The following is a 5974-nucleotide window of genomic DNA, read 5'->3' on the forward strand; positions in this document are numbered from 1 at the left end:
TAGTCCCAGTTGCTCGGGAGGCTGAGGTGAGATCGCTTGAACCTGGGAGGTTGAGGCTGCAGTGAGCTGTGATCATGCCACTGCACTCCAACCTGGGTGAAAAAGTGAGACCTTGTCAAAAAAAAAAAAAAAGAAAAGAAAAGAAAGAAAGAGAAAGACAGAAAGAAAGAGGGAAGGAAGGAAGGAAGGAAGGAAGGAGGGAAGGAAGGAAGGAAGGAAGGAAGGAAGGAAGGAAGGAAGGAAGGAAGGAAGGAAGGAAAAGAAAGAAAGAAAGAAAGAAAGAAAGAAAGAAGGAAGGAAGGAAGGAAGGAAAGAAAGAAAGAAAGAAAGGAGGAAAGAAAGAAAGAAAGAAAGAGAAAGAAAGAAAGAAAGATGCCGGGCGCGGTGGCTCAAGCCTGTAATCCCAGCACTTTGGGAGGCCGAGATGGGCGGATCATGAGGTCAGGAGATCGAGACCATCCTGGCTAATACGGTGAAACCCCGTCTCTACTAAAAAATACAAAAAACTAGCCGGGCGATGAGGCGGGCGCCTGTAGTCCCAGCTACTCGGGAGGCTGAGACAGGAGAATGGCGTGAACCCGGGAGGCGGAGCTTGCAGTGAGCTGAGATCCGGCCACTGCACTCCAGCCTGGGTGGCAGAGCAAGACTCCGTCTCAAAAAAAAAAAAAAAAAAAAAAGAAAGAAAGAAAGAAAATAAATCATTCACAGGCTTATGAGCAAAAGAAGTCAGGGAACAAATGGGCACCCATCGTACAATTCCATTTATATGAAGTTCAAGAACAGGCAAAGCTGATTGTTGGTGGTAGATCAGAACAGCAATTACCTCTGGGGGGTGAGACTGATGGACGGGAGGGAGGTGAGGGAACCTTTTAGGATAATGGAAATGTTCCCTATTCTGATCTGGGTGGAGATTGCATGGGTACATACATATGTAAAAATTTATCAAGCTGTACAGTAAAGATGAGTATGCTTTGCTGTGAGTCTGTTATACCTCAAAATAAAAGTAAAAATAAAACTTACGGGAATACATTATCTCAAATTAAGCAATAAGAAGCTGCTCCCTTGGCACTCCAACCCACCCTGCGATATCTTCGAACTTCCCAACAAAGCTTAAATTAAAATGATCTTAATATAAGTTTGGCTTTTCTTTAATCCCCAGAAATGAGTTTAACACAAAGTCACTTTTAATGAATATTTTTTAAACTCTGATTTGCCCTCAAGAAGAATCCATCCCTGGAGCAGATCTTTGCTCTGAAAGTGCTGCAGGATACCACCCAGGCCTGGCTCCCTTCACCCTCTCCACTCTCAGCACCGCCACCAGGAAGGATGTCTCCTGGCCCCACCGCCTCCAGGACGGCTGCTGAAAACATACCAGCCAGGCGGTGAGCAGGGACCCAGGCCTGGCATCCTACCCGAGGTGCTGCAAGTCAGAACTTGCACCCAACAATATCCTGTAATTGCATCTGATTAGCTGGAATTTGGAATCTGTACTTGAGAACAGCAGGGCACAGGAGACTCCTTGATTAAACAGGTCAGAGAACCATACACTGCTAAGAGGAATGGGGGAGCCTCTTCCCGCAGCAGACTCATTGCTCAACATTTGATTGCACATGGCCTTGTCCTTTGACACTCACTCCCACAAAAACCCCACCCCCACCTTCCTCCCATTTCCTATCTGGGTCCTGGAGCTCAGCCAACTGGGACCTTGCTTCTCTCTGTGGCTCCACTCCTGACTGGGTTCAACCCACACGCCAACCTTCCCCCACTCCAGCCACAGGGCTCTGGTCTGATGGCCTCAGGCTGTCCTCAGCTGCCTCAGATCCTTTGAGGAACAATGCAGGGTATAAACAAACCAACCTACTTGGCTTTTTCCTCATCTTTCTAGCACAGTGCTGTCCGACAGAACCTTCCATGCTGATGGAAAGATTCCATATCTGCTTTGTCCAATATGGTGGCCACTATTGACATGCTGCTATTGCCAGGCACGATGGCTCACACCTGTAATCCCAGCACTTTGGGAGGCCGAGGCGGGCGGATCGCAAGGTCAGGAGATTGAGACCGTCCTGGCTAACACAGTGAAACCCCGTCTCTACTAAAAATGCAAAAAATTAGCCTGGCGTGGTGGCGGGCGCCTGTAGTCCCAGCTACTCGGGAGGCCAAGGCAGGAGAATGGCGTGAACCCAGGAGGCGGAGGTTACAGTGAGCCAAGATTGCCTCACTGCACTCCAGCCTGGGCGACAGAGTGAGACTCCGTCTCAACACACACACACACACACACACACACACACACACACACACCAAAACAAAACAAAAAAACAGGTGGCTATCGGGCACTTGATGTACGGCTAAGTGTGAATGAGAACCATCGTTTTACTTTTATTTTCCATTTTTAATTAAAAAGCAAATACTGGCTGGGCATGGTGGCTCACACCTATAATCCTAGCACTTTAGGAGGCCGAGGAGGGGAGATCACCTGAGGTCAGGAGTTCGAGACCAGCCTGACCAACATAGCAAAATCCCATCTCTATTTGGGAGGCTGAGGCAGGAGAATTGCTTGATCCCAGCTATTTGGGAGGCTGAGGCAGGAGAATTGCTTGAACCCAGGAGGCGGAGGTTGTGGTGAGCCAAGATCGCACCACTGCACTCCAACCTGGGTGACAGAGCAAGAAGACAGCAGCAGAACTAAGTCCGGGGTGTGGGAGGAGAGAAGCTGAGCTGCTGTGCTGAGGACTGGGACTTGGGCAGGGATAGAAGCCCCTTGTATTTTGTGAAATAGTTTCCTCTCTGTGCTTCCCCAAGAGACTCTTAGAAAAGACCTACTATGGTGCTTTCTAAGCAGTGTTGGAATCTCAGCTGTTTTTGAATGCTGGGATGGGCCTCCAGGTGGTTCAGTACATCTGGGTTCCATTTGCAAAATGTCTGACACATTTTAGGAGCTTAACAAAATGCTCAGTTATTCTACAAGAAGACAGATCTGGGAACTGGAGAGATGAGGGCTGGGTATCTTCAAAGAGCAGACAGAACACCTTCCTGAGATATCAGGCCACTAGGTTAGCTTAAAGGAGTGTTTTTAAAGGAGTGTTAGGTCCCCATGACTTTCCTCTCTCTCGAGCTGCACTGTTCAGTATGGTAGCCAATAGCCACAAATATTTGCATTTTATTATTTTATTTTATTTTATTTTATTTTATTTTATTTTTTTGAGATAGCCCAGGCTGGAATGCAGTGGCACGATCTCAGCTCACTGTGACCTCTGCCTCCTGAATTCAAGCAATTCCTATGCCTCAGCCTCTTGAGTAGCTGGGATTACAGGTGTGCACCACTACGCCTGGCTAATTTTTGTATTTTTAGTAGAGATGAGATTTCACCATGTTGGCCAGGCTGGTCGTGAACTCCTGACCTCAACTGATCCTCCCGCCTCCGCCTCCCAAACTGCTGGGATTACAGGTGTGAGCCACCACACCCTGCCTTCATCTTTTCTTGTTCAAAGAAATTTGATCTACTCTGGATTTTGCTCTGCCTCACCTCTCTTGAAACAGCATTTGAACAGGCCAGCTGCCATCCTTCCTCCTTGGCAGGAGAAAGAAGACAGAAGTGGCAAATACTTAGCATATAACTCTTTTTCCTTGTAACCCTGTTACGCAAGGTCACTATTATCCCCAGTTTACAGATGAGGAAACGGTGGCACTCACTAGTTTAGGGCACACTGCCAGGGAATGGAGAAATCACAACACAAGCCCAGAGCTATCAGACCCCTGGACACTGTCCTATGCCACCTGCCCCCACTCTGATGATAAACCCCCTACCGATGGCTGATGACTAAACCATCCGCATTAATTTAACCTGCTACCTTTAGAGCTCCTAGATTACTCCACCCCAAGGAAATTGTTTTTTAACCAGGACACAAAGACTTGACCCAAGAAGTGACTCAGATCTCAAACCCTAATTTCTCAATCTGGACTTCAAGGCTCAGCAGAGCATGCTCAGCCTCCTCTCCTGTCACCTCCCAATTCTGACAAGGTGAGCCTGTTCTCCAACTCATCCCAACTCAGCTGTCCACCCAGCCCATAGCCAGGTCCTCCCTACTGCTAAGCAGGCTGCTGCTCTCCTCCCCCTTTTAAAATCATGATAAGCCAGGTGTGGTGGCTCACTCCTGTAATCCTAGTACTTTGGGAGATGGAGGAGGGGTGGATCACCTGAGGTCACGAGTTCGAGACCAGCCTAGCCAACATGGTGAAACTCTGTCTCTAGTAAAAAGACAAAAAAAAAAAATTAGCTGGATGTAGTGGTGGGTGCCTGTAATCCCAGCTACTCAGGAGGCTGAGGCAGAAGAATCACTTGAACTCCAGAGGCGGAGGTTGCAGTGAGCTGAGATCGCGCCATTGCACTCCAGCCTGGGCAACAAGAGCAAAACTGCATCTCAAAAAAAAAAAAAAAGAAAGAAAGAAAAAATCATGATAAAATATATATAATATAAAATATACCGTTGATATCACTTTTTGGTGTACAGTTCAGCAGCATCTACATTGTTGGGCAACCAGTGCCACCATTCATCTCCAGAACATTTAAGCTTCTCAAACTGAAAATTCTATACCCATTAAACTGTAACTCCCCATTCCCTGTTTCCGCCAGCCCAGCCCTTGGCAACCACCATTCTACTTTCTGCTTCTATGGGTAGGCGCCTCATATAAGTGGAATCATACAGTATGTTTTTGTTCTTTTGTGTCTGACTTATTTCACTTAACGTAATGTCTTCAAAGCTCAAACGTTCTGTTTCTGTTTTGCTGGATGTGGTGGCTCACGCCTGTAATCCTAGTACTTTCGGAGGCCAAGACAGGCAGATAACTTGAGGTCAGGAGTTCGAGACCAGCCTGGCCAACATAGTGAAATCCTGTCTTCACTAAAAATACAAAAATTAGCTGGGCGTGGTGGTGGGCGCCTGTAGTCCCAGCTACTTGGGAGGCTGAGGTATGAGAATCGCTTGAACCCGGGAGGTGGAAGCTGCAGTGAACCAACATCACGCCACTGCACTCCAGCCTGGGCAACAGAGCAAGACTCCATCTCAAAACAAACAAACAAAAACATACCAAGTTTCTATTTTAAGCTGAATAATATTCCATTATGCAAATTCCTACTTTAAGCTAAATAATATTCCATTATGTGTATATGCCATATTTTGTTGATCCATTCATCTGTTGATGGAAACTTGAGTTACTTCTGCCATTTGATTATTGTGAATGATGCTGCTATTAACATGAGCATATGAATATCTGTTTGTGTCCCTGCTTTCAATTCTTTGAGGTATATAACCAGAAACTGAATTGTTGGCTCATATGGTGACTCTGTTTAATTTTTTGAGGAACCACCATGCTGTTTACTACAGCTGCTGCTCCCCTTTCAAGCTCATCCCACACTACACTCCTCTGACATCTTCTACATTAGCTGGCATATTAGCTGTCGCACTTTAAAATGTGACACTGAACTCATTTCTCCTAACCCAAGGATCTGGAGGACACTCAATGGTGACATGCCATGGGGCAGGTTTTGACCTGGTCCACTTCAGCATTTGTGCTAGAAATTCTAATGAAAGCATGTAGGTCTGCTCATCAAATATAAAGATGTTACCAGATGAGAGGTCTGCCATATGCAGAATGAAGATTTTAAAATACTATGACAGGCCAGAGTGACGAAGCTATAAAAGTAGCTTTTTTTCATTGAGTGTCATGATGGACCAATTGCAATGTTATTTCCTTTATATACCATTCATTGAAAGGTAGTAACTCTGTAAGATCAGTTTTTTTTTTTTTTTTTTGACAGGGACTCATTCTGTTGTCCAGGCTGGAATACAGTGGTGTAATCACAGCTCACTGCAGCCGCAATTCACGGGCTCCAGTGATCCTCCCACTTCAGCCTCCTGAGTAGCTGGGACCACAGGTGCACACCATGAAGCCCAGCTAATTTTTTTTTTTTTTTTTT

This window comes from Rhinopithecus bieti, unplaced genomic scaffold, assembly GCF_001698545.2.
Source record: "Rhinopithecus bieti isolate Rb0 unplaced genomic scaffold, ASM169854v2 scaffold_4553, whole genome shotgun sequence".
NCBI classification, from domain to species: domain Eukaryota; kingdom Metazoa; phylum Chordata; class Mammalia; order Primates; family Cercopithecidae; genus Rhinopithecus; species Rhinopithecus bieti.